Raw genomic sequence first — 12,229 nt, 5'->3', positions numbered from 1 at the left:
TTGTGTTTTTTTAATGAGCCATAAATGCAATTTAATGTTATATTCTGCAGATTATTGCAGAAAATTTTAGAGAAAATATGTCATAAAATGTTTGGAAAAATCTGTGGTCTTTTTTTTGTGTGTGTGTGTGTGTGTGTTTCTTTTCTCTTATTCTTGTTGAATAAACAACCAAATGAACATTGTGTTGACTTGATTTGTGATATGATGTTAAGATACTAATTATGTCAGACTTAAATGTGTTGAAATAGCCTTCAGGCTTAGCAGCCTTTTTTTACTAGATAAAAGTACATAAAAATTTTGAATATATATTTAATCTATGGAATAAAAACCTGGACAGCATAGCATAGCAATATTTTATTTATTTTTTTTTTTTTTAAGAAGCATATTGTGGTGCAATTGCCTAAAGTAACTGGGAAAATAAAACTAATATTCACATTTTAAAGAAAATGTACAGCATTGAAGAGGCTTTCAGGGTAGGGTGCAGCTGCATTACCTGAGCGTTCCCTAGGCTTCCAACCTTAGATGCTATCGCACTGAGGGAACCTGGTGTGCTGACTCTAAGGAACAGTACGGAGCATAGAGTGGAGTGGAGACACCACGGCTAGGCTCTGTGACCAGGTGGGGTCTCGATTGTTCTTGTGCACACCAAGACCGATAAGCCGAACTTTTTGCTACCCTGAGCCAACGACCTGTCATGTTTTGACAAATGCTGTACTCTAGTGTACTTTTGTTCATTATAATATCATTATAACACCAAAACACACCTCCATCCCAAAAGCTACCCACCTCCAAAGTGCGACCACTCCTCACTGAGCACACGCTCTGAATTTCTCAGAGCCTATTCCTTTAAATGGAGACGGAAAAACTTTTCACCAATCATAACTAAGATATGGTTGACTAGAGTCACTCAAGCTCCACCTAAAAGATAGAAAATAATATAAATTGGCCTAAGAGAGAGGGGATGTTGGGGAAGATACTATCATTAAGATACCACTGTCAGGGGAGATACCATCCTGAGGGAATATACCATCCCAAGGGAATATACCATCCCGAAGACCCCCTGACTCCTGGGATCAGTCGACGGGCTGAGCCTCTCTTCTCCCCCCATTGGGACGCCTTTGGGTGAGATTTGAACACTTGGTTGTACTGTGTGTCTCCGCGGAAACTTAGAAATCTCTATAGAGTCTTTGTGCCTTTTACTTTTTGTGCGTTAATTTCCAGGCTGTGCACCTGTGTATTTCATGCATGCTAGCTTGCTTTTGCAGACAGTAACTATCGCCAGCAATTCAAAGAACCTGTGTACCTGTTGCTGTAATAAATTGCACTTAACTGCATTGTTCCTAGCCGTGATAGTTCTCACTGAACGTGACTAGGGTAAGGGCAGTTATACGTTACCGGTGAATCCGTGACCGTGGTAGTTCAGTGCTCTGAATCTGACCAGACCCATATCAGTTAATGCCTTATTGGTGAATCTGTGATTGTGATAGTTAAGTACCCTGAATCCAACCGGACCCATAATGGTTAATCAGCTACACCCCTTAACGCGACACATATATTCCAAATATTCACAAATTGAGACATTTTGGGAAAACAAACAAACAAACAAAAAACTGCCCTTTTTTTGATTAAATTAGCTTTTTGTTTTAACAAGTTTATGAGAAATGTTCATTTTTTCATTTCTTTCTTTCCTTTTTTTTTTTTATGTAAAATAAGATTAAAGAAAATGACAACAAGGAAGTTTCAATTCAGAGAATTATCTTTTGCACCAGCTTATAGAAAAGATGTCACTTTATCAATTCATGGGAAAAACTGCAACACTGTATTTCATTAACCCAAATGAACAATTTCAAGTAGTCTGAATTTAATTAAATTCTTGTCCCCCCCACACTCCCCCTCCACTTTAGACATTCATTTCTTGATATATCAATATTCCTCTGTGGGGAAACTCTGACAACTTGGCTGTGGGTGAGCTATTTGTTCCTTATAGGCATGGAATTAAAGAAAATATAGATTCTTAATTTTATCAAGAAAAATTCAGACACAAGTGGTGAACTCTGGTCCTTAACTGGCCTTTTCCTCATTCTAAGTAAATTCCATGTTGTTCTTCCTTTTGATCATTCCTTTACAAAAAATGGTAATTTTGATTTTTCTCTGCCTCTTTCTCTTGAACAAAAGAGAGGTATGGCAGCAAAGGACAGCTGTTAGTACTAATGAGATGATAATATCATGGCTTACTTTTCAAGGATGGAGGACAAAAACATTGGACTTAAATATATATATATATTTGGAAAAAAAGTCCTGATATTCAAAATATTAAGCACCTTAAATGGTTTCCTGATCCACGGATCAGGAGTTATGCTGTATACACTGAAACATCTCAGAAAGTCAGAAGTTTAGGGACTGTGTTTGAAAATATAAGTTTGTTGTTATTCATGGGACTTAGCACAGAGTTGGAATCCATTCTTCAAAGAAAGAGAAGTTTCTGACAGAAGTGAGACAATCTTCCTTACATGGAAACTGCTCTATTTTTCACAGTGAACATAGTTTGTAAGAAGTATGCGTCCTGGTACATCAGGCAAAAACAATTTTCTCTGTGCAATTAATACAACTTACATTAAGCTAATATTAAAACAACAACAACAACAACAAACAGAAACAGTTACCTCCATTATGCACAAAGCTTCTGGTAAGAAGATTTGACAAAGATGTTAGCACACACCAAAACTTTGTGCTGCTGATGAATGTAGGTGGGGAAATGCCTGAAGGAAGGCTGAAGTACTGAGCAGGGAACTGAGAACAGTGATGTGACATTATTAATTACAAGTGTACTTTGGCCTCGTCTACTATATTATAAGCACAATATAAAGTAAAAATGTGACAGCTACTGTATGAAGGAAGGAGATATACAAAGGAAAGATGTTGTACTTCATCAAATTTGTATTTCTGTTAAACTAGTCATGACTTTTTTTCCAGAGTAAGAGATATTTTGATCAATCCATAAGGCAGAAGTGAAATAGAGTAGAGCTGTAACACTCATTGCAATGGAATGAATTTACACACTAATTATGTGTACTTCCATGCTGCTGCAGCATTTGGGAGTACATACACTCTCCTCATTGCATATGTTCCCCTCTCTTCCTCCATAGACGCATTTACTATCCCTTTAAGTGATTTTTGTTTGTTTGTTTGTTTGTTTGAGAACAAAAGTTTTAGTAGCTACTATTAGAATGGAGTTATAACAGCTGTGACTCAACTCAGTTAACTAAACATAGGAAAAAACAAACAAACAATCTCAACACTGATGAAATAAATCCAGAGAACATCCGTGTCCTGCCATGTCTTTCATTTATTTCACAATGTAATCAATGGATAATTCTTTTTTCAAGAAAAAACATGGTATTCAAGAATGCCTTCTCTGGTAGAAGCCTTTTTCCTTAAGTAGCTATGCTTTCTGAATATAGTCTTTAACCTCACACAGTGAATTTCAAGTTGCTGTAGAGCCATACTGTTACCAACACTAGGCACTCCTTTCATTTTTTTACTGTAAAAACTCAACATTGTGTCATTCCATACTCAGTCTCTTAATTATTTCCACATCACAAATGTGCACATATTTTATTTCCTTTAGCAAAGTGGAATCTTCCAATCTTTTACACTACTATGATGAATAAAGCTGTTACAGACCAAATTATGCAGCAAATTCTGAAGTAGAGGTAAAACCTGATAGAAACACCATGTTTAAGCATCCTTGAAATTTGGAGACATGCAACACAGAATGAACATTCCCTTTTCTCAATGGCAGCTCTTGAACACATCAGGCCTGATCTATATTTAATGAAGTAAATTAGACAAAGGACTTCAATTTCATTTTCTGGGTTTTGGATTAGGTTGCTGTATATGTAGCTGTAAGTGTACTTACTACTTTTAATATTTCACTTTAAAAATTGTAGGTCAATACAAAAGTTTTATTTTCCTTTAAATAATTGGTATGTCATAAATACTATTGTACCTTTCACAATCTCATTTTTATCAGTTGAGGATTACTGGCAAAATCCTCATGAGAGATTAACATTTTAAAGCTGCCTTGACTTGTACCTTCATTCTGTTTCAAAAGATGCCTAACTAGTTCCTTCAGTTTTAAAAGCGGTTTGAACAATCTTATTACTTAATACCTTACTGGAAATATGTGAAAGAGCTTTTAGACAAAGCCATACAAAAGCAGGTTTTAAAGCTCAGAATGTTTTAGAGAGAAAATCACTTTTGGGAGTTTTGCTTGATATTTGTCCAAGGTGTACAATATAATTATTTATATCGGAAAAGAGAACAATAATACTGCATGTGACAAAAGTGGAAGACATAAGAAAGTTTACACAGGTTTTGGGACTCACATAAAAAAACACATGGCAGTTGAAATAGGTGGTGGAAGAGGTGGTGAAAAGGCATGGGTTTTACAAGTAGATACAGCAAGAAGGTCTGAAGTTTATGGGACAGCCCAGCTAATGGGAGTAAAACAGACAATAAGAGGAATAAGGTTCTGGAAAGGGAGAAGGGTGGGATGAGATAAGAAAGATGTGGATCAAGTACTTCCTTATTGTATCTGCTATAGATATGACCTTTAGGAAGCACACAAAGCTCTGCTGAAAAGAGTTATGTAAAAGAGAATGTCTTTGTTAAGTAGGGGAGAGGGAGACTTGGAGGCAATATCAGAACTGTGAGGAAGAAAGAATGGATTTAGCATGGGCAATGTGTATAAAAGGGGAAAGAAATAAAGGAAGAGATGTCTGGGAGAAGCAGAGAATTGAAAAAGGAGAACAAGGGAAGAATGTATGAGTTTGAGATGTAAGTCAAGGAAAGCAAATGGTATTCCAGGGATGGATGCAGGAGGATTTCCATAGGGAGGGAAACTGAAACAGGGAGGAACTAGAGATAAGGAAAGTTACTAATGATAGAAGATAGAGGAATGTGTTGCATGAGTGGGAAAGTGGAAGTATAAAAGAGGAAGAGGTATTTTGAGGGAGGTCTAAGAGAGAAAAAGTTATGACACAATAAAGAAAATGAGTAGTTAAAAGGAGCAACAATGGAGGTAAATGATAGAAAATCAGCAGGTGATAAACAACGACAAGCACTCAGAGTATCTCCTTCTGACTGTGATCAGAAGTAACAACTGGATTGTATAACTGAGCAATTTTCATTGACTATTAAATTATCAGTCTGGGAATTACCAAGAATATAATTAGTGTCATTTATTCTTGCTATTATAATTATGCTTCATTCTCATGGAGCTGGATTGTTTAGAGGTGTTAGTTTTCCTTTGTGATTTTTTTTGGGCGATTTACTAGCTCAACAGTGTTGTGATAACCTACCTGAGCTGTAGCAGCTGTTCTTTGAGATTGCTCATTGAGAGTTTAAGTACTGTCACTACCAGCCTTAAATATGTTAGATGAGAAGAAAAATACTGAGAATGGTTCTTTTCTTTCTCTCTTTCTCTCTCTCTCTCTTTCTCTTCTCTCTCTCTTTCTCTCTCTCTCTCTTTCTCTCTCTCTCTCTTTCTCTCTCTCTCTCTTTCTCTCTCTCTCTCTTTCTCTCTCTCTCTCTTTCTCTCTCTCTCTCTTTCTCTCTCTCTCTCTTTCTCTCTCTCTCTCTTTCTCTTTCTTCCTTCCTTCCTTCCTTCTTGCTCCTTCCTTCCTTCCTTCCTTCTTTCTTGCTCTCTCTCTCTTTCTCTCTCTCTCTCATGATCTAGTTTGCTCTCTGATTTATATAGTGTTTTGTGTCTTTTATCCATGTAAGAATTTCAGTTGCAAATTTGAGAGTAGTGTAGGTACTACTGTTGCGATGTATTATTCTGTTTAAGATAAATGGTTGCTTTGTGTTCTAAGGGACATAGGTTTCCTTGTACAGGTCTCTGGTCTTCAGGTACCTTCCATTGTTGTAGACTAAGCAGATTTTAATTTGGGTTTTGGTTTACACCTAAAGATGTTAACATTCTTCCTCTTGGATTCTACAATTCTGCAAATAATTTGTTCATAGCTCAGCTTAAGCTCTGCACCCATAAATCTCTCTCTCTTTTTATTTTATTTTATTTTATTTTATTTGACTGGACTATCATTCTTATAGACCTTAGTGTTTTGTTTTAGCTTTTTACTCTGTGGACCTACTCAAGTACACTGAATGCACAACCTAGATGGTACCCTAGATGGTACTTTGTAGAAATGATGGCTATCATAGGTATATGTACACAAATGTAGAACACAAATGCAGAATATTTTTACATATAGCTGATAGAACCCTGCTTGAAGAATTAAGTAACTGATTATTTCTGTGTTTTCTTCTCAGAGCAACAAGTTGCCTAAGTTGGGCTCTATTCTGACAGAGCTGAGAAGTTCTACCTCTTACAGAACCACTCTTTAAATTCTCCTTCAAATGTTTCTGTCCCTTTGCCTTTTCTAAAACTATGTGCTCCCGAAAGAGAGAGAACATGGGCTTAGCTCTAAACCAGTAACTTTTTAAGTACTTTTTCCACAGTACTATTACAAATTGAATTGTTAACAACTTCAGAATCATATTTAGTTCATAAACTTCTTTAAAAGATTAGATCAGCACTGAATGTTTTATAGTTTTGATGATTTCTTTCCAGTGGTAATGTAATTGGCAGGAGCTGATAAGCTTGTAAACTCTAAAATAAATATTGACTGTACTTCCAAACTAAAAAATAGCCTATTCATCTTCATTTGCAGTGTTTTCTATTGTCCCTGTGAAGAATTACTCCGAGCAAATGGTGCTCTTGATCCTACTGTGAATTCTGTTCTGGTACCTTTGTACTTTTACAGAATGAGGTGAACAATTGCTGTTTTTACATATTTTCCAAAATATCATTAAACAAACAAACAAATAAATCATGTGTTTCATTGTCTTCTTTACCAGTGCTCTGGGCCCTGATTTTATTATTTTTATTTTTATTTTTATTTTTATTTTTATTTTTCAATGGATGACGTTTCCTAGTTGCATGGTACCATACCATCTGTCTCTACTGAATTTTTGCAAGGATGTTCTTAAACAGGAAATTTTTTTTCACTTCACCCATACTGCACCAGTGCAACAGCACCCTTTCCTGCTGCCCATTTATGTGCCTGATTGAGAAAGGGAAAGTATTTCAATCACTTTTGAATCTTTTTTTCATGGAAATCAGTGTTTAAACAAATGAAATGTTGAGTTGATCTTCCACTAACTTCATGTTGGTGAAGATCACTTTTATGTTGCTTAATTTATTAAGTGAAGAATCCATTGCAGCTATGTTGAAAAGGCACTGCTCTTTAATTGTTCTTAAATTATAGTAAATACACCACATATATCTGTGTCATTGGCAACTTTAGCTGGAATCTAATGATGACCTTTTTATGTTGGATCTGTTTTACTGTGTAGTCCTAATTTTGGAAGTCTAAATTAAACTAAAAACAGTGAAAGCACAAGTACATATATACCATCACAAAATAAACAGATTACGAGACGCACAATAGTTCACAATAAAAGCTTAGTAAAACTAAACAAGAGAAGTCTTTAGCTGTCTCTTCACTATGGAACATTCTCAGAGAGACTAAGCTGTAGGACAGTTGTATCTTAATATATTTAAATCCTTTACCTTCTATAGTATTGACATTCTTAGGCATATCACTCTTGAAAATTAACTACAATATAAGCATTTAAAAAAAAAGAATAATGACTGTATTCTCATATACCTACTTCCTGAAGGCAGCTCCTGGAAAATTAGACCAAGAGTACTTCTAATTTATGGAAACATCTTCCCAGTGTTTATGACACTACACAGTTGCAGAAGAATGTTATTGCTATACTTCAAGCATTCATTGGGGTAAGAGCAGAACATAAATCATCCTGACTGCAAAAACACCATTTTATAACTATAAATTATTGGACAGTAAATTACCTCCCTGGAAAACATTCTTTTAGTCTGGAGTTCTCTTACAAGGAATCTTTATGATCTCATTAGGTTTTCTTCTTGCTGCAGAAATTTAAATAATTTAGCTTTTGATTACTAATTCATAGTAAAGTAATTTGTGAATGTTTACATTCTATAAAGCTTATTCATTAAATTATTCATCATCAGATATAATTTCAATAGGCATTTGTTTAATTTTTCATGCTTTACATACAATGCCATTAGCACAACAATGCCCCACAGTGTATATTACTGTAGAGAAGCTCTCTGATTTTAAGCAGAAAGATACAAATGAATATTTTCAAACAATGTCACTTTTCTTGTCCCTTCGTCTTCTATCTCTCCCCATACCTTATTGATAATATGTACAGTGACCTTGTACTACATTTACCACTGGAAATTACTAGCAAGTGGAAACAGAATCAGATTTATAATAATTCTGACAAGGGATTTATGGTAGCTATTTAGTCTTGTTTGTAGGAGAACTCTGCTTCCATTGAAGTGCTTGTAGAATCAGCTCATAGGTGAAACAACTGAGGCAAAACTTGTGAACAAGAAATAACCTTATCTCTTGTAAGTGGATATGAGGGCAAAGGAGCATCCATGGAGTATTAGGGTTGGGGAGTGATGCTGAACGGGGTGTTGCTAATTACATAAATCCTTGGCATAGTATAAAATGGCCTTGTGTTAGATGAGATATGGAAACTAAGATATAGCTTTTTTTGTGTGTGATGTGTTTTATCGTCAGCAACAAAAGGTGTTTCTGTTCACCTACATATACATTGCACTTAGTAATACAGCATCTATTCTTGTGGGCTTTTACTGGAACCATTCTTTCAAGAAAGTTGATCCACTAGTGAAAATTAAGAAAGTTTGCATTGTGAGGTTCACTGTTAATATACGTGAGAGAATTTTTCCCGCATTGATTTTTAGCTTGAACTATATTCTTGTTTTGCTTTCACTCATTGAAATCTGTATTTAAATTTGCAAATTCTTTTAAATACTTCATTGAATTTGAATCTAGGTTGAATGATTGTTTAAGATTATGTTACAACATGTTGTTATTGCTTATTGACATATATTATTGTAGGTAATTGATGGATAAAGGGTAAGAAAGTGAAATGAGTAGCAGTGATCATACTACATATTGCAGATTGTTTTTAAGTATTGATTGAATTTGAGATTTGAAAGTTGTAGTGTTAAAGGTATGTGGCTGAGGTACGCCCTCCCATTAAGTCATGAGGTTTGGAAAGGACCCCTTTGCTTCCTAAACTCCTCAGAGAGGAATCTAGGTGCAGCTAGATCTAATCCTAGTCCCAGACTTGGTCAATATTATATGTCTAAAGGATTATGTGTACTTATCAGAGTCAATGTTTGCCTGTGTCAGGGACCTGTAAGGACTTTAACGGACAGTTCTGCAAAGTTAGGATCATAGAATCGTAGAATATCCCAAGTTGGAAGAGACCCATAAGGATCATCAAGTCCAATTCCTGGCACCATACAGGTCTACCCCAAAATTCAGACCATATGACTAAGAGCACAGTCCAAACACTTCTTAAACTCCAACAGGCTTGGTGCTGTGACTACATCCCTGGGGAACCTGTTCCAGTGCATGACAACCCTCTCAGTGAAGAACCTCTTCCTAATATCCAGCTTGAACCTCCCCTGTTGCAGCTTGACACCATTCCCTCAGGTCCTATCACTGGTCACTAAAGAGAACAGATTGGTGCCTGCCCCTCCACTCCCCCTCATGAAGAAGCTGTAGATCGCAATGAAGTCTCCCCTCAGCCTCCTCTTTTCCAGGCTGAACAGGTCAAGTGACCTCAGCCACTCCTTGTACGTCTTTTCCTCTAGGCCCTTCACCATCTTAGTAGCCCTTCTCTGGACTCTCTCCAACAGTTTCACATCCTTTTTGTACTGTGGTGCCCAGAACTGCACACAGTACACGAGGTGAGGCTGTAACAGCACAGGGTGGGATAATCACTTCCCTTGACTGACTAGCAATGCCGTGCTTGATGCACACCAGGACACGGTTGGCCCTCCTGGCTACCAGGACATACTGCTGGCTCATATTCAGGTTGCTATCAACCAAAAACCCCAGATACCTCTCTGGGGGACTGGTTGAAAAGACAGGTAATTTATTAAGGTGATAGACATAACAGATTTGGAATTGCCATTGATAAATTTACTTACTGCAATAATTGAGGTCATTATCACTATTTTTCCCAGGTAATATTTGACATAGCTGGAGGCATGAGTCTTACCGAAGAGGTGTCCCTGCTTTCAAAGCAGAGAGGTTCAGGCCCATTGACCCATCCAATAACTGGAATTCTCATCCTCAAATTGCAGGATTCTAAGTGCCAGATTTATACTTTTGGTGAAGAGGGGACTAAGTTATTTATCATTTGTCAATTGACTCTTAATGCTTGTTTGCACTGTTAGTCAATAAGAAAAGGGGGAGGGTTGAGGTCAACATTTGGTATGGAGGCATGGTTGTTTTCCCAGCTTCACTTGAAACAACATTGAGCTGTGAGGCATCTGACTCACTCCAGACATCATTTAGTTGCTATAGTTGCCAGGCCTCATACATACTGGGTGTTCAACTGCAAGCCTCCAACATCTGTCCTGTGCTTTGAGCAGATGAACAAGGTAAGCATGCCAATCAACTCACATTTCTGCACATCAGTTAACTCACTTTTGGGCTCAAGCCCAGTTTCATAGAATCATAGAATGGTTTGTGTTGGAAAGGACTTTAAAAATCATTTAACTCCAACCTTCCCGCCATGGGCAGACACTCCTCCCACTAGACCACGTTGCTGAAAGCCCCATCCAAACTGCCCTTAAACATTTCCAGGGAGGGGACATCCACAATTTCTCTGGGCAACCTGTTCTATTGCCTCATCACTTTCCAAGTAAAGACTTTTCTCCTTATATCTACCTATGTCTACCCTCTTTTAGTTTAAAACAATTTTCCTTGTCCCATCACTACACTCCCTCATAAAGAATTCCTCCCCAGCTTTCCTGGTGGCCCCCTTTAGTTATTGGAACATCTCCCAAGAGCCTTCTTTTCTCCAGGCTGAACAATTCCAACTCCCTCAGCTTGTCTTCACAGGAGAAGACCTCCAGCCCTTGTTCTCAACAATTGTCTGCTGATTTATGGTCACATGGTATTTCAATACCAACAAGCCTGGTAATATTCCACAGAAGAACTGTGAAGTTTTAGATAAAAGAGATATTTACTTACTTTTTTTCACCTTAAGTCTCAAATCAGAAGTTAGGTTCAGCTTCATGTAATGTAGGAAAACTGTGCAGGTTCACTTTGACTTAATGTATGAGAACTTCCATAAGAGAGGAGGGAAAAAATCATTGATTAGAGTGATTTTGTGATAAGTATTTGAGCCACACAACATTTTCCTTGTTTGAGTGAAAGATTATCAGGAAACCTATGGACTTTGTACTTTACATGCCAGGTGTACAAGATACAGGTTTGCAAATGTATGATTGTATTTACAATTGGTTGAACATGGTCCTTACTCTATATCCATGCAAATAGATAGTAAATTTGTTCAATAATTAATTTATTTGCTTATTTGAACTAGACTTTTCATTCCTGTGTATTACTAAGTAAATCAGTTTTTTCGTTTTGATTCATTAATTACCCTATCATCTTGGGCTACTAACTTCCACTCTCCTCTCCCTGTTTACAGTGAAATTAAGAACTATTAGGTCTATATAGTAAATCACGTTCATGTTTTCATTATTCCTGTATATAATCTGGAAGAGTAATTTTTATGTGTAGATACCGCATAAAAAAGACCCGTTCACAGTGAGAGTGGTTTATGTTGTTCTGCCTAGAATTGGGTCACAGAAATAAAGGAAAAAAGTATCCATGTTTTTAGACAGTTTATGATGCTACTGTAGAGCATGAGGAGTGCATGGACTTCTGAATGTAGTACAGCCAAAAGAAAACTGTAACTCTTAACAGCAACATTTTAATACCTATAAACATAATTGCTAAAAAGTACTACCAGTGTTAGTGATAACAGAGATTAGCTGGAGGTGGTTTAATCAAAAGGTCAATTTCATTTTAATTGTTTGACGTTAATTAAAGTAATCAAATACTAGAACATTTATATGTTCATCAATCATGATGGATGAGAATGTAGATTGAAAAAATACCTTTCTTCCTTTAAACTTATGATCAGGTCTCTTCTCTTCTGGTTTAGTAACGACTGACATGCTAAAAGTATCTCTGGTCAGAGGTGTCTGGTGTCATTC

The sequence above is a fragment of the Cygnus atratus genome, chromosome 2, assembly GCF_013377495.2.
Source record: "Cygnus atratus isolate AKBS03 ecotype Queensland, Australia chromosome 2, CAtr_DNAZoo_HiC_assembly, whole genome shotgun sequence".
NCBI classification, from domain to species: domain Eukaryota; kingdom Metazoa; phylum Chordata; class Aves; order Anseriformes; family Anatidae; genus Cygnus; species Cygnus atratus.
The sequence above is the reverse complement of the archived record's forward strand: the minus strand, read 5'-3'. Positions refer to the sequence as shown.